The sequence below is a fragment of the Pecten maximus genome, chromosome 15 (assembly GCF_902652985.1).
Source record: "Pecten maximus chromosome 15, xPecMax1.1, whole genome shotgun sequence".
In the NCBI taxonomy this organism is placed as follows: Eukaryota; Metazoa; Mollusca; class Bivalvia; order Pectinida; family Pectinidae; genus Pecten; species Pecten maximus.
In genome coordinates, this window is record NC_047029.1 from 35,338,524 (window position 1) to 35,361,438 (window position 22,915).

Genomic DNA, 22,915 nt, shown 5'->3' on the forward strand with positions numbered 1-22,915 from the left:
CACAGTTCATACGACAGATGGAATCACTACATTTCTAGCCTCAGAGTTCCTACAACAGATGGAATCACTACATTCCTACCCCCAGAGTTCCTATGACAGATGGAATCACTACATTCCTACCCTCAGAGGTACTACGACAGATGGAATCAATACATTCCTACCCTCAGAGTTCATACGACAGATAGAATCACTACATTCCTACCCTCAGAGGTACTACGACAGATGGAATCACTACATTCCTACCCTCAGAGTTCATACGACAGATGGAATCACTACATTCCTACCCTCAGAGGTACTACGACAGATGGAATCACTACATTCCTACCCTCAGAGTTCCTACGACAGATGGAATCACTACATTCCTACCCCCAGAGTTCCTACGACAGATGGAATCACTACATTCCGATCGCGACCCCCAGAGTTCCTACGACAGATGGAATCACTACATTCCTACCCTCAGAGTTCCTACGACAGATGAATCACTACATTCCTACCCTCACAGTTCATACGACAGATGGAATCACTACATTCCTACCCTCAGAGTTCCTACGACAGATGGAATCACTACATTCCTACCCTCAGAGTTCCTACGACAGATGGAATCACGACATTCCTACCCCCAGAGTTCCTACGACAGACGGAATCACTACATCCCTACCCTCAGAGTTCCTACGACAGATGGAATCACTACATTCCTACCCTCAGAGTTCCTACGACAGATGGACTCACTACATTCCTACCCTCAGAGTTCCTACGACAGATGGAATCACGACATTCCTACCCCCAGAGTTCCTACGACAGACGGAATCACTATATTCCTACCCTCAGAGTTCCTACGACAGATAGAATCACTACATTCCTACCCCCAGAGTTCCTACGACAGATGGAATCACTCCATTCCTAGCCCCAGAGTTCCTACGACAGATGGAATAACTACATTCCTACCCTCAGAGTTCCTACGACAGATGGAATCACTACATTCCTACCCCCAGAGTTCCTACGACAGATGGAATCACTCCATTGCTACCCTCAGAGTTCCTACGACAGATGGAATCAATACATTCCTACCCTCACAGTTCATACGACAGATGGAATCACTACATTCCTACCCTCAGAGTTCCTACAACAGATGGAATCACTACATTCCTACCCTCAGAGATCCTACGACAGATGGAATCACTACATTCCTACCCTCAGAGTTCCTACGACAGATGGAATCACTACATTCCTACCCCCAGAGTTCCTACGACAGATGGAATCACTACATTCCTACCCTCAGAGTTCCTACGACAGATGGAATCACTACATTCCTACCCTCAGAGTCCTTACGACAGATAGAATCACTACATACCTACCCTCAGAGTTCCTACGACAGATGGAATCACTCCATTCCTACCCCCAGAGTTCCTACGACAGATGGAATCACTACATTCCTACCCCCAGAGTTCCTACGACAGATGGAATCACTACATTCCTACCCTCAGAGTTCCTACGACAGATGGAATCACTACATTCCTACCCCCAGAGTTCCTACGACAGATGGAATCACTACATTCCTACCCCCAGAGTTCCTACGACAGATGGAATCACTACATTCCTACCCCCAGAGTTCCTACGACAGATGGAATCACTACATTCCTACCCTCAGAGTTCCTACGACAGATGGAATCACTACATTCCTACCCTCAGAGTCCTTACGACAGATAGAATCACTACATACCTACCCTCAGAGTTCCTACGACAGATGGAATCACTCCATTCCTACCCCCAGAGTTCCTACGACAGATGGAATCACTACATTCCTACCCCCAGAGTTCCTACGACAGATGGAATCACTACATTCCTACCCTCAGAGTTCCTACGACAGATGGAATCACTACATTCCTACCCCCAGAGTTCCTACGACAGATGGAATCACTACATTCCTACCCCCAGAGTTCCTACGACAGATGGAATCACTACATTCCTACCCCCAGAGTTCCTACGACAGATGGACTCACTACATTCGTACACTCCTAGTAACCATGGAGAAAGAAAAAATGCTCATCAGTTTCCATTTGTCCATCCCTCCTGGTCAGCCTTGATCTTGCGCTTTCCGCCAGGTGAAGAGGAGTTGTGGCCGTAAAACATATGTCACGGATGGAGGTGCGTCTACCCCAGATGACCAGCACGTGCATAAACAAGCATGGCTAAATTTGATGTGTCAGGTCCAGTATTGGATGTGAGAAGGGGGAAGATCTACAAAAATTGCTTAATTTTAAATTCTTATGTTCGTATTACCACGGAAGAGACCAGTTTGCTGATTAATATTTCCACTTAAGTTCTGCCGGTAATATCTAAGTAATAAACCCTAAAGTATATAGACCGTTATTCAACGGTCAATATCTCGTATTTCAAATCATTTTCGTTATTTAACGTTCAATATCTCGTATTTCAAATCATTTTCGTTATTTAACGTTCAATATCTCGTATTTCAAATCATTTTCGATATTTAACGGTCAATATCTCGTATTTCAAATCATTTTCGATATTTAACGGTCAATATCTCGTATTTCAAATCATTTTCGTTATTTAACGTTCAATATCTCGTATTTCAAATCATTTTCGTTATTTAACGTTCAATATCTCGTATTTCAAATCATTTTCGTTATTCAACGTTCAATATCTCGTATTTTAAATCATTTTCGATATTTAACGGTCAATATATCGTATTTCAAATCATTTTCGATATTTAACGGTCAATATATCGTATTTCAAATCATTTTCGATATTTAACGGTCAATGTCTCGTATTTCAAATCATTTTCGATATTTAATGGTCAATATTTCGTATTTCATTTCAAGATATATAAGGATTACCGGTGCCATAGATTTATGTGAAATTCTAAAAATCGATATGATGTTAACGTTTATGTTGCTTGAAAACTGTTACATGGTGTAGTTATACCTATCACTAATACAAAATGATTTCTATAAAATGTTTGTGTATACCCTCTACCATATATAATGAGTTATCTCAATATCTGCATACGTTCTTACCTCTAATAATGAACTAAACGGAACACAAACGCAACATTACAGAAGATACACACTGGTATTAACACTCGGTATTCTACATGTACCGCGTACCACGGTAATGCTATGAAAATAAACAATCAGTCTTACACGAATCTGAGGTCATAGGTCAAATATGAGATCTGACTGGGGATCAAACTCTGGTTCGAAGTCTTATGGGAAAGAGATTCAAATTGACATGTGACCCAGACAATAGCGAGGCTAACTTAGAACATTACAGATTGACATGTGACCCAGACAATAGCGAGGCTAACTTAGAACATTACAGATTGACATGTGACCCAGACAATAGCGAGGCTAACTTAGAACATTACAGATTGACATGTGACCCAGACAATAGCGAGGCTAACTTAGAACATTACAGATTGACATGTGACCCAGACAATAGCGAGGCTGACTTAGAACATTACAAATGGACGATGTCGATGTTCGGAACCCTTTCATTTCGAAGTTACCTTTACAATTGCAAGACAACATACAAGGGGAGGTAACTGAATATTTGTCCCTACAAACAATGTGGTATTACACGTATATCGCCACTTCAGGTTTTATGAACAAATCTGCAAACATTGTTGTGATATTAGGCCGGCCATCGTTTTCTAACCTCATCGTGAAGTATTTATGGATTTTTAAGTGAAAGATATTGACAGTTTATTTATTTCTTGACTCTACTGAATATAACACTTAATTGGTATTGAAAGATGCTAATTATCTTGTATACCTTTGTACAGACCTTCGAGTCTGATACATGTACCGAGATCGGTACAATAGTGTTAAATTTATTGATATTGAACATTTAAGATTGTTTTTATTTCTCCTGAATTCTTGAACATCAAACAATGCTGTTATCCGCTTTGACCAGTTCGTGACAGAGGTTCCCCTTGGTAAACCACAGCTCGTGCCTGCTCGTGCGTGTTATTGCTCAAAACCAAAAACATGTGTGCATTATTGCTTGCATATTTTCCATCTAATCCCGTTACTTCTAAGGTCCTTGATAAAATACCAAGTAGACCTTGAAGAAGCAATACACAACATCTATAAACTTCACACCCGGTAATAAAGGGGATATGGACTGCCTGATGACCCTGGAGCCTGGCCTTCATTAGCGGCGCGCGTCCTAAACTACAATCATATGTGCCCACATTGTTTATTTACACCGCGCGCTAGTTATAGTAGTTCATAGATAATCAGCTTTATTCTCATGTTATAAATAATATCGGCAAGGTTCGATCTGGGGCAGCAGAGTAGTCAGACTCAGAGAGACAACAGAACCGAAACTTCAGGTTTCTCATTGTTCTGATATGTAGATTCATTAAAGCCGACAAAACACTTTGTAAGAGTTTCTAAAAAGTAGTAAGCGATAGAAGACATAATGTTTCAATTGGGACGGTTTTGTTTTTATTAAGTACTGCTTACCATCATATCGACAGCTATGACCATTTTAGGACGGCAAATGAGAAAGGATATAAAAGGAAAACATTCTCTTATTTATTCGCCAAAAGAGCATGCTGTTTCAATAGAAGGGTTACCAACGCCGATACATTAAACATTCGCGGGAAGTTTTAGAAAAGCGTAAGATTTCACAGGAAGGTACAGGAATTCAGCTTTTCATGTTCGAGGAGTCGTCATATATTTCGGAAGGTCCAGAAAGGCATCGGATTCCTCCAGACGGTTTCAAGGAGGTGCAAGGTTTCCCGGGAATGTTTTGGGGGGAAAAGTTCGGAGCCAATGATTCAGGTGAAGGTTCAGAGACAGTGTTGGTTTGGAAGGTTCTGAGCTAATGCTTGTTGGAAGGTCCAGAACACGTTTCAGGGCAGGTTCAGAGTCAAGTGCTTTTGAGAAAGTTTCGAGCCAAAGTTTTGGGGAAGGTTATGAGCCAATGATTTGGGGAAGGCTATGAGCCAATGTTTGGGGAAAGATTATGAGCCAATGTTTGGGGAAGGTTATGAGCCAATGTTTGGGGAAGGTTATGAGCCAATGTTTGGGGAAAGATTATGAGCCAATGTTTGGGGAAGGTTATGAGCCAATGTTTGGGGAAGGTTATGAGCCAATGTTTGGGGAAAGATTATGAGCCAATGTTTGGGGAAAGATAATGAGCCAATATTTGGGGAAGGTTATGAGGCAATGTTTGGGGGTAAGGTTATGAGGCAATGTTTGGGGGAAGATTATGAGCCAATGTTTGGGGGAAGGTTATGAGCCAATGTTTGGGGAAAGATTATGAGCCAATGTTTGGGGGAAGATTCAGAACCAATGATTCAGGGGTATACGGTCAGTGTTTATTGGGAAGATTCAAAGCCAATGTTTGTTGGGAAGGTTCACAACCAATGTTTCCAAGGAAGGTTCACAGCCAATGATTGTTGAGAAGGCTCACAGCCAATATCTGTTGAGAAGGTTCACAGCCAATGTCTGTTGAGAAGGTTCACAGCCAATGTTTGTTGAGAAGGTTCACAGCCAATATCTGTTGAGAAGGTTCACAGCCAATGTCTGTTGAGAAGGTTCACAGCCAATATCTGTTGAGAAGGTTCACAGCCAATGTGTGATGGGAAGGTTCACAGCCAATGTCTGTTGAGAAGGTTCACAGCCAATGTCTGTTGAGAAGGTTCACAACCAATGTCTGTTGAGAAGGTTCACAGCCAATGTCTGTTGAGAAGGTTCACAGCCAATGTCTGTTGGGAAGGTTCACAGCCAATGTTTGTTGAGAAGGTTCAAAGCCAATGTCTGTTGAGAAGGTTCACAGCCAATGTCTGTTAAGAAGGTTCACATCCAATGTTTCCGAGGAAGGTTCACAGCCAATGTTTGTTGAGAAGGTTCACAGCCAATGTCTGTTGAGAAGATTCACAGCCAATATCTGTTGAGAAGATTCACAGCCAATGTGTGATGGGAAGGTTCACAGTCAATGTTTCCGAGGAAGGTTCACAGCCAATGTCTGTTAGGAAGGTTCACAGCCAATGTCTGTTGAAAAGGTTCACAACCAATGTCTGTTGGGAAGGTTCACAGCCAATGTATGTTGAGAAGGTTCACAGCCAATGTCTGTTGAGAAGGTTCACAGCCAATGTCTGTTGAGAAGGTTCACAGCCAATGTTTGTTGGGAAGGTTCACAGCCAATGTCTGTTGGGAAGGTTCACAGCCAATGTCTGTTGAGAAGGTTCACAACCAATGTATGTTGGGAAGATTCACAGCCAATGTGTGATGGGAAGGTTCACAGCCAATGTCTGTTGGGAAAGTTCACAGCCAATGTCTGTTGAGAAGATTCACAGCCAATGTCTGTTTAGAAGGTTCACAGCCAATGTCTGTTGAGAAGGTTCACAACCAATGTATGTTGGGAAGATTCACAGCCAATGTGTGATGGGAAGGTTCACAGCCAATGTCTGTTGGGAAAGTTCACAGCCAATGTCTGTTGAGAAGGTTCACAGCCAATGTCTGTTGAGAAGGTTCACAGCCAATGTCTGTTGAGAAGGTTCACAGCCAATGTCTGTTGGGAAGGTTCACAGCCAATGTCTGTTGAGAAGGTTCACAGCCAATGTCTGTTGAGAAGGTTCACAGCCAATGTGTGATGGGAAGGTTCACAGCCAATGTCTGTTGAGAAGGTTCACAGCCAATGTTTGTTGAGAAGGTTCACAGCCAATGTCTGTTGAGAAGGTTCACAGCCAATGTCTGTTGAGAAGGTTCACAGCCAATGTCTGTTGAGAAGGTTCACAGCCAATGTCTGTTGAGAAGGTTCACAGTCAATGTTTGTTGGGAAGGTTCACAGCCAATGTCTGTTGAGAAGGTTCACAACCAATGTCTGTTGAGAAGGTTCACAGCCAATGTATGTTGAGAAGGTTCACAACCAATGTCTTGAGAAGGTTCACAACCAATGTCTGTTGAGAAGGTTCACAGCCAATGTCTGTTGAGAAGGTTTACAGCCAATGTCTGTTGAGAAGGTTCACAACCAATGTCTGTTGGGAAGGTTCACAGCCAATGTTTGTTGAGAAGGTTCACAGTCAATGTCTGTTGGGAAGGTTCACAGCCAATGTCTAATGAGAAGGTTCACAGCCAATGTCTGTTGAGAAGGTTCACAGCCAATGTCTGTTGAGAAGGTTCACAGCCAATGTCTGTTGAGAAGGTTCACAGTCAATGTCTGTTGAGAAGGTTCACAGCCAATGTCTGTTGAGAAGGTTCACAGCCAATGTCTGTTGAGAAGGTTTACAGCCAATGTCTGTTGAGAAGGTTCACAGCCAATGTCTGTTGGGAAGGTTCACAGCCAATGTCTGTTGAGAAGGTTCACAACCAATGTCTGTTGAGAAGGTTCACAGCCAATGTATGTTGGGAAGGTTCACAGCCAATGTTTGTTGAGAAGGTTCACAGCCAATGTGTGATGGGAAGGTTCACAGCCAATGTCTGTTGAGAAGGTTCACAACCAATGTCTGTTGAGAAGGTTCACAGCCAATGTCTGTTGGGAAGGTTCACAGCCAATGTCTGTTGAGAAGGTTCACAGCCAATGTCTGTTGAGAAGGTTCACAGCCAATGTTTGTTGGGAAGGTTCACAGCCAATGTTTGTTGGGAAGGTTCACAGCCAATGTTGAGAAGGTTCACAGCCAATGTCTGTTGAGAAGGTTCACAACCAATGTCTGTTGAGAAGGTTCACAGCCAATGTCTGTTGGGAAGGTTCACAGCCAATGTCTGTTGAGAAGGTTCACAGCCAGTGTCTGTTGAGAAGGTTCACAACCAATGTCTGTTGAGAAGGTTCACAGCCAATGTCTGTTGAGAAGGTTCACAGCCAATGTCTGTTGGGAAGGTTCACAGCCAATGTCTGTTGAGAAGGTTCACAGCCAATGTCTGTTGAGAAGGTTCACAACCAATGTCTGTTGAGAAGGTTCACAACCAATGTCTTTTGAGAAGGTTCACAGCCAATGTATGTTGGGAAGGTTCACAGCTAATGTCTGTTGAGAAGGTTCACAACCAATGTCTGTTGAGAAGGTTCACAGCCAATGTTTGTTGGGAAGGTTCACAGCCAATGTCTGTTGAGAAGGTTCACAGCCAATGTCTGTTGAGAAGGTTCACAGCCAATGTTTGTTGGGAAGGTTCACAGCCAATGTTTGTTGGGAAGGTTCACAGCCAATGTCTGTTGAGAAGGTTCACAACCAATGTTTGTTGGGAAGGTTCACAGCCAATGTGTGTTGGGAAGGTTCACAGCCAATGTCTGTTGAGAAGGCTCACAGCCAGTGTCTGTTGGGAAGGTTCACAGACAATGTCTGTTGGGAAGGTTCACAGCCAATGTATGTTGAGAAGGTTCACAGCCAATGTCTGTTGGGAAAGTTCACAGCCAATGTTTGTTGAGAAGGTTCACAGCCAATGTGTGATGGGAAGGTTCACAGCCAATGTCTGTTGAGAAGGTTCACAGCCAATGTTTGTTGGGAAGGTTCACAGCCAATGTTTGTTGGGAAGGTTCACAGCCAATGTCTGTTGAGAAGGTTCACAACCAATGTTTGTTGGGAAGGTTCACAGCCAATGTGCGTTGGGAAGGTTCACAGCCAATGTCTGTTGAGGAGGCTCACAGCCAGTGTCTGTTGGGAAGGTTCACAGCCAATGTCTGTTGGGAAGGTTCACAGCCAATGTCTGTTGAGAAGGTTCACAGCCAATGTCTGTTGGGAAAGTTCACAGCCAATGTTTGTTGAGAAGGTTCACAGCCAATGTGTGATGGGAAGGTTCACAGCCAATGTCTGTTGAGAAGGTTCACAGCCAATGTCTGTTGAGAAGGTTCACAGCCAATGTCTGCTGGGAAGGTTCACAGCCAATGTCTGTTGAGAAGGTTCACAGCCAATGTCTGTTGAGAAGGTTCACAGCCAATGTCTGTTGAGAAGGTTCACAGCCAATGTCTGTTGGGAAGGTTCACAGCCAATGTCTGTTGAGAAGGTTCACAGCCAATGTTTGTTGGGAAGGTTCACAGCCAATGTCTGTTGAGAAGGTTCACAACCAATGTTTGTTGGGAAGGTTCACAGCCAATGTGTGTTGGGAAGGTTCACAGCCAATGTCTGTTGAGAAGGCTCACAGCCAGTGACTGTTGGGAAGGTTCACAGCCAATGTCTGTTGGGAAGGTTCACAGCCAATGTCTGTTAAGAAGGTTCGCAGCCAATGTCTGTTGGGAAAGTTCACAGCCAATGTTTGTTGAGAAGGTTCACAGCCAATGTGTGATGGGAAGGTTCACAGCCAATGTCTGTTGAGAAGGTTCACAGCCAATGTCTGTTGAGAAGGTTCACAGCCAATGTCTGCTGGGAAGGTTCACAGCCAATGTCTGTTGAGAAGGTTCACAGCCAATGTCTGTTGAGAAGGTTCACAGCCAATGTCTGTTGGGAAGGTTCACAGCCAATGTCTGTTGAGAAGGTTCACAGCCAAAGTCTGTTGGGAAGGTTCACAGCCAATGTCTGTTGAGAAGGTTCACAGCCAATGTCTGTTGGGAAGGTTCACAGCCAATGTCTGTTGAGAAGGTTCACAGCCAATGTCTGTTGAGAAGGTTCACAGCCAATGTCTGTTGAGAAGGTTCACAGCCAATGTCTGTTGAGAAGGTTCACAACCAATGTCTGTTGAGAAGGTTCACAGCCAATGTCTGTTGAGAAGGTTCACAGCCAATGTCTGTTGAGAAGGTTCACAACCAATGTCTGTTGAGAAGGTTCACAGCCAATGTCTGTTGAGAAGGTTCACAGCCAATGTCTGTTGGGAAGGTTCACAGCCAATGTCTGCTGGGAAGGTTCACAGCCAATGTCTGTTGAGAAGGTTCACAGCCAATGTCTGTTGGGAAGGTTCACAGCCAATGTCTGTTGAGAAGGTTCACAACCAATGTCTGTTGAGAAGGTTCACAGCCAATGTCTGTTGAGAAGGTTCACAACCAATGTCTGTTGAGAAGGTTCACAGCCAATGTCTGTTGAGAAGGTTCACAGCCAATGTCTGTTTAGAAGGTTCACAGCCAATGTCTGTTGAGAAGGTTCACAACCAATGTCTGTTGAGAAGGTTCACAGCCAATGTCTGTTGAGAAGGTTCACAGCCAATGTCTGTTGGGAAGGTTCACAGCCAATGTCTGCTGGGAAGGTTCACAGCCAATGTCTGTTGAGAAGGTTCACAGCCAATGTCTGTTGGGAAGGTTCACAGCCAATGTCTGTTGAGAAGGTTCACAACCAATGTCTGTTGAGAAGGTTCACAGCCAATGTCTGTTGAGAAGGTTCACAACCAATGTCTGTTGAGAAGGTTCACAGCCAATGTCTGTTGAGAAGGTTCACAGCCAATGTCTGTTTAGAAGGTTCACAGCCAATGTCTGTTGCTTCATGTACAAACTTCATAGATCGTTACGAGAAGAGGAAGATGTCATATTATGTTTCTTATGAAAGTATAAGGCGCTGCAAAAATGGTTTATTTGACGAGATGGCTTACGAAGGTCCATAAATGAACTGTGCATTCATTTAAGTTTGATAAGGCAACCCGGGTAAACCAGGACATCTGTAACTCCGGAAAACACATTGCATGCCCTTAATTACCAAAACTACAAATTACGACATTTTCACTAAAGACAATATCTAGAATGATTAAAACCAAATCGTATTGATATGAATAATTAAAAGTAATTACGACAATTATATTCAATTGCATTTAATGTAAAAAAGTGGTACAAATGGATTCAGAGGGACACTTGGAAAGTCCAACAATTTAAACAGAGCATTCGACAACCATAGTTCTGAAACTATTCATTAATGAAAATCACTTCCTGACTGCTTACTGACCCTCTGTCTATACATAGTATCATGGTCGACCACATCCGGTCATTTTTAATAAACTACAAAGTGAGGGTCAGTGATAGATTAGCTTGGAGATGATATTGTTTGTCTGACGCGGATCCTCTAATGTCCGACTTACTGCTTCTAATAAGATTTACTTCTTTTCTTGTGTAGGTCCGCAATGCTAAATCTGAAGCACTTGATTGGTTAATTAATGACCAATGGCTGAACTCCTGCATCCAATTGAGATCAAAGGAAGCTGCACGGTGAATTGAGGAGAACGGGTGGGGATGGTTACCTCGTTCTTGTACCGTGCCGACGGAACTTGATTCCGACCCTGCAGTTAAGGGGACGTATAGGGGTCGACATTCCACAACTTTACAAACAATACTGGTTATTCATGGCCTATCACCTCACAATGCGTTTATTACATTCATTACATTTTTAGCACAATACAAACAGTAAACAAATGAAACAATTGCCAAATCTAATAATATTTTAGCACTGTTTTAACTGACGACAAATATAAAACTATATGTTAAGTGTCTATAGAGTACAGATAAGTTAATTCCATGTATCCCCGGACTGTTTGTAATATACGACACCCCTCCCCTACAACCTGTGTCTTGTTAGACCCCCGAGTTTCCGCGTGTAAAGAACACGTGTTTTGTTTTTGGATTTAGGTAGTAATTATCTCAACACCTTCATAATGGAATACAAATGGCAGACTTCGCCAAAAGTGATTATTATTATATTAATGGTTTAATGTATTGAAAATGCAGACTTAATGACGTAATATTCCCGCCATTACCTCCTTCCCACTAATGTATGGGTAGATTGTGAGATGATGAGGATAAGGAGGAGGGATCGTGACGGAGGGGAGGGGGAGGAGGGGATTTTGACGGAGGAGGAAGGATCGTAAGAGATGTGGGGCTGTGGTGGTGCTGTGGTGGTGGTGGTGGTGGGGGGGGGGGGGGGGGGGGGGGGTAGGGGTAAAAGCGATAGTGGGTTGAAGGGCGAGAATTTGGGGGCATGATATTATGTATGGAGTTGGGAGATTTGGTTGGGGTAATACTGGGTACAAATATAGGTTACACATTCCCTATAATACTGGGGACAGAAGAATTAGAATATACATCTTAATCACAAATTACAAATCAAATATTATCAAATTATAATTAAATACATCACTTAATTACAGAGATGACTGGAGAAATTAATAAATTTTAGTACTACTAAAATAAATGTAGTCTAGACAAGGAGTTAAAAACAAGCTAAATTCTATTTCAAAAGCCGTACTAATAAGACAGAATAGATCGTCTCTAAGACTTTCAGGGTTTTTTTTACAATGGAGTACTGTATTGTTCTCCGGTCATTATGGTAAATATCGCAAAAATAGCACAATTTAATAACATTTGTTGATCTTAAATTAGCACATAATCGAACTTTATTATTTATCTTGATTAGATTTCAGGGAATTTTAATGCTAATATCAGTAAATTATGAGGAGAAATTACATCTTCAATGAGCAAAAATCTGAATCGTTATTCATTCCATTGTAAATCATTAGCTCTTCCAATCATTACACTGCTTTATATCATTATAGATAATGATATACTACTTAAAAACTGTATCTGAAATATTCTGCAAGAGATGATTAAACAAATCATATTTGCGAAGTATTCTCACAATATCAGGAACAAACCCATTTTGACAAGACTCAATCAAATGATACAGGAAGAGACATTTGAGAATTATTGTGTGAGTTATGTATTTACTGTCCAGTGTACCATTGTAGACGACCAAGAAACCTCCAATGTAACTTCCTACGGAGGTCCTGCCAATTAAGGAGTTGGCCGTATTAGTTTTAATGTTTAACCCTTGAATGGATTTTACAATAAAGTTTGAGCGCGCTCTAATTTGATTTACTCAATTCTAGAAAGTTACCATAGTCCACACCCATACAGGCAGACGTGAAAACATTAGCCTTAATTACCTCCGCAACTGTTAAAAGATTAAGGTCCTAGGATGGGCACCAGATCGAATAAGACTCTGTTCTGTCTGATGAACATAATTTAAAATTCAAAACAACACCAACGTGCGTAATGTTTTCAACAACTGGTAATGTTTCTATATAAATACACACTTGTCTTCTTCCTTTTGTAGAAATAACAATCTCACTTTTATCAACAGAGAATGAAAACTCCATTTACATAAATAGTTATCGCAAATAGCAACCATATCTTGTAAAACGATACTTGTGTTACAACTCAAACATAAGTCACCGCTTGTGCGGTGATATCAACATTGGTGTCGGTTACAAAATCTCCTTTTCCTGACGATTCGACATCATTATCATATAGTTTTGATAAGTAAACACGAGTTGATATGAATTACTAGACAAGTTATGCCCTTCCAAATAGGCATTTATACAATAAGTATGAACCAGTATGTCTCCTCACATACAGCATTCTCTTATCAGACTGACGATGTACTCTCACTATAGTACTAGCATTCTCCAATCACTTCTGAGGAATACATCAAAATTGGTCACACTGAAAGATAAAAAAAATTATCAGAAAATCTACTGGAATACTTGTGTTTCTTATTTTTGGATCAGCTATTGTTACGCAGTGTTTAACTTGTTTGTCCAGTAAGGCGTTTTATCACACTTACAAACTTTCCATTGATAATACTAGTATACCGATATAAGAAAATGTACCCATCAGTCGCCTCTTGGTATATAGTTTTACCTGTTTAGTAAGAGACCTCTCCTGATAGTGATATAGGTCTGTAGTTTTACCTGTTTAGTAAGAGACCTACCCTGACTGTGATATAGGTCTGTAGTTTTACCTGTTTAGTAAGAGACCTACCCTGACTGTGATATAGGTCTGTAGTTTTACCTGTTTAGTAAGAGACCTCTCCTGATAGTGATATAGGTCTGTAGTTTTACCTGTTTAGTAAGAGACCTACCCTGACTGTGATATAGGTCTGTAGTTTTACCTGTTTAGTAAGAGACCTACCCTGACTGTGATATAGGTCTGTAGTTTTACCTGTTTAGTAAGAGACCTCTCCTGATAGTGATAAAGGTCTGTAGTTTTACCTGTTTAGTAAGAGACCTCTCCTGATAATGATATAGGTCTGTAGTTTTACCTGTTTAGTAAGAGACCTCTCCTGATAGTGATATAGGTCTGTAGTTTTACCTGTTTAGTAAGAGACCTCTCCTGATAGTGATACAGGGCTGTAGTTTGTTGTTACTTTTCTCTTTGAAAACCTACTATCCTGAATCTTGTTTTTGTTTGTGTTCATTGTTGAGTTTCCATTGATTACAATACCACTCAAAACATTCTTAATCATTCCGCAAGTTCGGTGTCATCAGCAAGCTATATATTTTTAAAACGAGTCTAACGGAAACATCATAACGTTTTTGGCTGATATTCCCATTATATTGCAAGCTATCTACATTATCAAATTAATAAAATCAAAGCAATTTAGATATACAGTAAATAATTGTTATCCTTGTTTTAAACCAATGTTTGATATCAACATATAGTATACACTCATGTCCATTGTTACATAAGACTTAGTGTTTTGAATTACCGTTACTATTTCACCCATAACCTATTTCTCCAAAAGTTTTTGTTTTAATCAACAAAAGAGACGTATAACTTTTTCCTGATGATAAATATAACACAGCTATCATATGTAGGCAAAATACTGGCTGATTGGTACAATAGGTAAACATTTTCTGAACCCAACTTTTGTAATAGGATGTATTTAAAAAAGCCTATTAAGTCTGCTGTTCAAAAAAGAGATGAAAACGTTCTGTAGATATGAGACCAGGGTAACTGGGCTATAGGCACCAGGTTTTAAGGTCACCTTTATAAACATGTTTTATTACGAAGGTGACAATATTCCAATTAAGTCCCGGGATATCGCTGAAACAAACAGTAGCATCAGCATACCTGTGATTATGGAAACTCGCTTAAGCGTGGCGAAAATTGAGAAGTTACAAACAATGTACATATAGCTATCATAAAAATGTAAAAAGTCACTCCGTCCATGTACAGATTGTGTACAAGGTACTGTACATGTACCTCATAAATCCATGGACAGATGTAGTTCATATTCACACATCACACTAAGATTTCATCGGTCAAGGTTTACGGTTGCACTTGGCCACTTTTTAGAAGTGGGTATAGCTTTCTGAGCTCCCATTCGTTTTTTGTTTTTATTTACATTAACGCTTACAAACTCCAAATTAAACTCTTTAACCACATAACAAGAATCGTGATTCTGGCTAACAGCATTTTATGAACTATTTTTCTGTTCCCGGAGAAACTTTTACTAACAAGGAGCGTTAGCGACACGCCAGATCTATCAGGATAAAGACAGCGACACTTGGCATTCCGCCATGCCCAGTTTCAGCTAATTACAAATGTTCTGTAAAATACCAAAAACTCTGCGTAGCTAAGTTGAATTCGCCGTAAAGTGATACCTCTTCACTTCTTTGGATCCTGATGAAGTAGCCCAATTCTAATCTCAAAATTAATTGGAGCCTGTGATCAGTACACGTGCGTCTCTCGTGCTGGACACAAGACACGCCCCCTAGCGGCGGCTCGACTTTTAAAGGTCTCGCCGCTTTTAAGCTGTTTGACCAATTGCTCACTAATTCCTTTAAAATCCTGTGTCATAAAATTTCTTATAGTTATCTTCAAAGTCAGAAGAACACTTTGAAAATATATTTCGCTTCTTAGGAGCTTTTCGGAATTAAGTTTTCTCTTGGATAGTAATTTCGTCATCCTTTGGGCATGGGTGGTGTGTGTTTTTGCCACAGGCTCTCACTAGATGAGGCACTGCTTCTTACTAACACCAGAGATAGAAACCTTTATAGATTGTGACTAAGTTCTCTGTTTACACAGGTTTGGAAGTTTTGTAAAAAGGATGACGTTGAGGTCCTTATTCCTTCTGTATAAATATGAACATTTATGATCAGTATATAGCGAATGAATGGTGAGTCAGACTACCATGTCTGGTTACAGACGATGACATTTCAGTGTGATGATACTATAAGTATCCCAGACAGAGTCTATAACTGACTGAAGCTGTTTTGTAGGTGTTAAACTAATCAAGTACCGTATCGGGAAACTTAATTTACTTCTGTAACATTTCCTTATTTTGATTATTGGATACTAGGTAATTTGTCACATTAAATATACAAGGTATACCTAGAAGTCTTTTAAGCATTGATGTCATTTTTTTTAGTTTCGTCGGGGTATGAAACAAATTTTGTTTGCAAACTGTATGAATCCGCGTTGAAAATGATTTTCTAATTTAAAACATGTTTTATGTACAATTTTACTGGTTTTAAATGGGATTCTTTTTCTCAAATCAATACGCAACGTCAATTTTCGTATTGTGACGTCACGTTTTTCGCGCCATTCTCGGAATTTCTTTCATAGAAGAATGAAAAGAATTTTTCGACCAATCACATTTGAGTGTTTACCATGAAAACAAAGAAAAATTAATTATTTAATTATATTCTAATTATCATCGTGACGATTGCGATACGTTATATTGTTTTCTTCTAGGAACGGATAGGCCCGACCAACAGAGCATACATATAATCTAAAATATATAATTTAAGCATAACGGGAAAGTTGCGGGTTTTAAAACACTGAATCTTTTTGATAGTAAGTTGTGGTGTAGTTGTATACATGTGAAATTCTGTGTCTAAAGTAGGGGGCGAGAACCGACATGTCACAATGTATATAACGACTGCCAATATAACCATGCGTTCTATCAGAACCACCCAAACATAACAAGTTTGTCTTTACTAGTCTAAGACCGCTTGCGCGGGTCAACGAGAGTGATTTATATAGGTTGCTATAACCTGTTTCGCAATTACTGAAAAATAAATCAAGTTTACGTTTTTCATTTTAAGTCTCAAATTCTATTTATGTACGCTGTATAGAGAAGGTGGCCAGCTTTATAAGGAACACTTAGTTCTCTTTTACTGATTAAAGATTACTTCAAAATGGTATGATACTTCAATGTTCACTGTAATCCATTCATATTGTGATTTTTATATTGTATTTATTTTTATCATTTTCGCCATTATTTGAATAGTCATAAAAAAAAAACTAAATCAAAAACAAAACGCAGTGTAGCTAACTTAACTGCGAAGTTAATCCTTTTGATTTAATCTACTCTACACTGTGGAAATCTACTTTTATTGATGGACTCTTTTTCTATTACATGTAGAAATCATTACGCCGATTTATCATCCAATCAGAGGCGACGTTAAAAACAGTGACGTCATTTGTTACGTTATGGTCAGAAAACACTAATTTTATGCCGATAAAAATGCTTTACACAAACAAGATTAAATTCTAACACGATAATGCTGATCAGATAAATAACATCGGTATTTTAAAATGGATATTTCTTGAAATAAACTATATTTGACAGATTTTTAGGAAATACTATCTTTGATACATTTATAATAGATTGGTGATGTTTTCCTGAATTACGATAAGAGAGTAGCTCAGTACAGCTGTTAGAAATTGAAATTAAAAATGTACACTGCTTAGTAAAAGCTCGCTCTAACCTTATTACAATAGAGCACGTGTCGCCTTTTGCGTATAGTGAGAAATCTCGTCTAATAAAATTGCTGAGGCTGGGCCCCAGGAAGTATTTCATTTCTGAGCACTCCAACTTCCCGCTGTGCCTACACCCGACCTGTTGTTGACATTGTGTAAGTTGTATTTCCGCTGTCACGGGCACGGAGAGCACCACCTGAGGCCGCAATTAAAAGACCCGGATGAGCCTGTTTTTTTCACACCTCTCCTGTTTACACTTTGTACTTACAGATATAAATGTAGAACATGATTAACGGATAATAGCCTGTCCACCGTGTTACACCAAATAACGACAAATCTCGGGTTCATAGAGAGAAAATGATCCAATTTAAAAACACTTCGATACAACAACTTACTTTTAGATACTTTCCTAATTTTTTCACTTTTTCACAACTGAATGAATTTAAACATAATATGACTATGGAATTGATAAGGTTTGATAATATCGATACCAATGTTTGCGTTACACTTATATTTAACGATAAAATGAAATGAATCTCCTATATCATCCACATTTCATAAATAAACTTTCTGAATCTACTTCATATTTCTGCGTATTTAGAATTAATCTGTGGGTCAGAGCTTTGCAATGTGAGCGACTTTCTCGTGACCGGACTATTTAGGGAATGGTATACATGTATATCGATATGACCCTAGAGGTTAAAGAATATGACTTAACAAACGCTGAGTCGCGGGTCCATTGACCTAAAATCTTGTCTTACAAAATGTCATGTCTGTAAACACATATCGATATAAACAAACTATCTACTGAACACGAGGGTAGTGTATGAGTTCGCGCGATACAATCGCAACGACGACGGGACGTGCATCAGATAATTAACATCTATTGTGTGAGCGATGTCTATCACTGCTGGTGACGTAACTCAGGCGAGAATAACCGATAACCTAAGTCTATAACGAGGCCGGACCGCCACTGTATCGTACACGCAATCAACCGTGTAAATTATGACACGCGAGGTGTGAAATCAATCACGTCACTGGGGATTGACCGCCGTTACTCCGTCGGTGACGTCACGGGGGGCGTTTATCAGGTCTCCGATAATGTGCCGATTAGTTGGTCCAGACTTATATACTAAAGTTAATATATATATATATCTCTGGTTGGTCTGATTTTTTTTCATAATCTGTTCTCCATAGACGTATGATAAGATATCATAAGTTATTAAACGTCGCTGTTTTTGACACTACGTACACATCAGAAACATGTTATATAAGTTTCTGGTATACATACAATTAATTTATTTATTTATATTTCGCCGAATTTCTGCTTTGTATGGCGCTTGTATATATAAATAACTGGCAACGTAGTTTCTAGCCCCTTTTTTTCTAACCATCATTATAACTCAACATCTTTCACTTACTCGAGTACCTTGTTATATTTTGATTTACACTATAATATTAGAGTACATGTATACGTATATTATGCCAATTTAACTATTTTGCTCTATTATCATGTATATATATTACACTCCCAGTACTTTATCCCTACTATTGTAACAACACCTCTGTGATATGCAGGTGTTCACTATTATCTCATTACTTCAGTATTAGTAGTGTTTTAAATCTAGTGCCTCTGATATCTAATTCTATGTTGCTATGTGATTGGTTTTTTTTTTTTACTCGCTGACTATGTGCTAGCTGCCCGTGATAGTGTACGGCTTGTTTCTTGTTTACTTGTATCCGTGATGTTTGTCTCAAAAAGCCACGCTACGGCGTTAATGTTTTTCTGTTTGATTTATGTCATGTTGAATAAAGTCCCTTGTATACAAGAATGTTGTTGCCGAAATCTTTAAAAATGATCTTGGAACTGGAATTATAATCTTCATTCATATCTATCTAGAGTGGAGAATACGGTCACTTCATTAGCTCGAGCTAGCCAGAATGTCCTTTTGAGATTGAGAGGTCGCTAGTTGAGCTGCAGCGCGCGCTCGGACAGGCTTTTTGGTGCTGTTGACCAATCCATGTGAAAGTTATAGGAGATAGAACTCGTGGATTGTCTTCGGGGATGAAGACTTTGTGAAGGAAGGAGTAGTGTAGAAGGGGAAAGTCTAGACCACCTTAACTAGGTCAGGCTAGGGGGATTTTAAATCTAGTGTTAGGATGCTGGTTCGATTAATCCTTGTATTACGCATAATAGGTCTCTTTCGTGGCGGAACATTCCAAAACCGGGGACGAATTGACAGTCACTGCCAAAATAGACAAGTGATGGAAACGAACAATTGTCTCTGCGTGTTCAGATACATAACTGCTGAAGATATGGTCTGTCTGGATATATTGCTAAAATAGTCGCTATCGGTTACCAAATTAAAAATAAATTTCACGAATAATCCCAGTTTCTCTAATTTTAAAAAGAACAAAGTACGCCCCCACCGTCACAGACCTACAGAAGTTCAAACCAGCATGTTTGGGACTCTGTAACTTCAATCTCAACACTATCCAAATGAGTTTTCGAGATTTTCTGAATGAGAAAGCACGTGGAAACGAGCGTGGGAAAGTAGATCGAGGAGCTGAAGGCGGAAGCGGGCGCTATGACCGGTTGGTGTTAACGTCAGATTTCATGTTGTAAAATGTCCTCCTGGCAAACCGATCCCAGCGCTCTGTATTTTTACTATTACAGATTTGTGTTTACTTGTTTCGGCGGTAACCCTCCTCCTACAGAGGGAGAGTTTTAAGGCTCTCAAACACCCATGTACCGTACATTTCTACACCAAACTACATTTCAGCTAAATTTGTTTATTCCTCTATCCATTCACTCGATTTATGTAAGCACTATGGCAAACCAAGGTGACATTTATCCGGGGGATATTGTATCTGTTAGATACTTCATTAACTGTATAAAATATCTTTGTTTTTGTGTTGTGTATTTTTCAGTGATACGCACTCGTGAAAGTATAAAAAAAAGATCTGCCATACTCGTGAAATATATTCGATATCAAACGGTAAACCATTGACTAGCCTCTATATCATATAAAACATATACGATATGGTATATCTACCATTTCTTATAATGTACATCTCATTATCTTTATAAAATAATACATAACGAAATCTAAGAAAACATATCTCACATAATTCTATGAGATACAGTCCTGACACCATCACTGAATGTATATCAGTTTCCTTGTCATCAATCTGAATCAAATTAACCCGCGAATTTTTAAATTATGAACAACAGACATATAGTTCTATATATATCGGTAAGAACGGGAACGAGTTCAATAAATATCAATTCATAATCTGGCACATATCAAATCTTGTAAAATAACATGGATTATCCACGATAGTTATGTTGTTAAGCTAAATATTAGATTGTTGTGTTTGAAAAAAAACTTAAGTACAAAATAAAACAAAACACCTTTGGAGCGATGGTATTCTCCCTCATAGAAAATGTGTCGCTCTTCATAAAACTGTGATAAAAGTCTGCGAGGACAGATGGTTCCGAAACAGTGGACTACTCCCTCGCGCAGACAGAGTACTTGCTATAGTTGATGAGACAAAGCCTAGGTATGGGTAGCGTCATGTAGGCGGTAAAAAAATGTACTTATCTAACTAACTACCTAACTAGCTAGCTAACTTACTAACTAACTGAACAAACTGACTAACTAACTACCTCCGAGTTACAGTATAGGCCTAATACCTGTCGGCATCTTAAAGTCACAAATTACAATCGGACGATTTCGGGAAGTGTCACATAATAGAGGCATTGTAGTATTGTTGACGATATCTCGGAAACCCATTTTATCGTCATGTTTGTCAATACCGAGTTGTTTACAACCCATTTCGGGCGCGATACAAAGTTGGCGATGTGACAGCCGCCATGTTGGCACGTGGATGTTTGCAGATTACACCTGGTTTTACGACGGTTCGTCCCCGGCGGGGGTCGGGGAGGGGGTACGGAATGGGGATTAACAGGGAAGTGTTAATTATATGGTGAGATATACCCAAGATAACGCGATCAGCCGGTCAATCGGAACACCCTCCCACCAAGGGGTATTTGTTTTCTCGCCTCCATTTCCTCTAACAACAGTCCAGCTCGGCACCATACCTCGCCTGCCATACGGCCCCAGACCAACGCAATCAGGGTACTGTCGGGTCCGTAATTAACGATATTTATGTTATTTCGTCCCCGTTTTATCCCAAACATTATCTGCTCTACTTCGAATATCATTTGTTTTTCATTCTAAAGACAGAAACAATTAACTTTTTAATTATAGTGGATATATATTGGTCAGTAAATGGGTTTTGCATCTAATAATCAATCAATCAATCAATCAATCAATCAATCAATCAATCAATCAATCAAACAATCAATCAATCAAACAATAAATCAATAAATCAATAAATCAATAAATCAATCATTCAGTTTCCACATAGTACCTGGTATTTCAACGTTTATTGTGTAGTATCATGATGTACATATGATAGTTATAATCATTTTTCCATATGCTCGTCTAGATGAATTCATACTGTCTTACAGTTAACACGTCAATGATATATATACTGGGTTAAATTATTGTATAAATCTACAATTCGAAGGTTAAAAAAATACTTCTGTCTGTCACATACAATATTACAGCTCCCACATTCTTCTGTGCTCCAATGTTTGAAGGGTTTACCGTTTTAGCTGTTCATTATAAAATAATAAATTCATCCAAAGATATCTTTGTATGTTACACACTATCAAAAGGAATAGCCCTCCTTCCTTTAGAAAATACATGGGTACTTGGTGCAGATACCGGCGGGATATTACAATGTAGAACAATAATATATGTGGGGCATGGACAAACCTATTTACTTTTTAAACCTAAAAACGTCTCACATCTGGAATACCTTGTTTTGTTTTTGCCTTTCAAAAGTATCCTTACAATATTAATAAATGTTTAAATCGGATGACTTCAGCATGTGAACGGAGTTTTTTGTTATCTCACTTTGAGATTTTATCTTCAACTAAAATTTGTTTTATTTACTTGATAAATGCTTCCGATGCCTTGCCATGACACAAATGTAGCTGGTGATTTGAGAGAGATTAAACACGAACGACCAACCTGGTTTAAGCCCACGTGCATTTAGCGGTATATACCTAGCGATAACGAGATGGACGGGCCGAGTCACGTCCCCGTATGTACACGTGATTAGAATGACCTGCCTCCGTCATCACCCCGACTTTTAATTTATTCAATTCACTGTGATAAGAGACAAATTTAACGCTATACGTCACACAATTCTGTCAGGTAAAATTTTGATTTTCTGACCGATCTGGCACGCCTGACGAATAGATTGTGGCCGTCTGTCATTACATCTTATTTACTCGGACGCCGTAAAATCTCATCGAGTCCTGTTGAAATCTGATCCGACGAGAGCGCGCGGGGTCCGCGAGAAGGTTTGATTGACAGCGCGAGAGCCGGTTTCACAGCTAAAGGAGCCTAGCGACTGT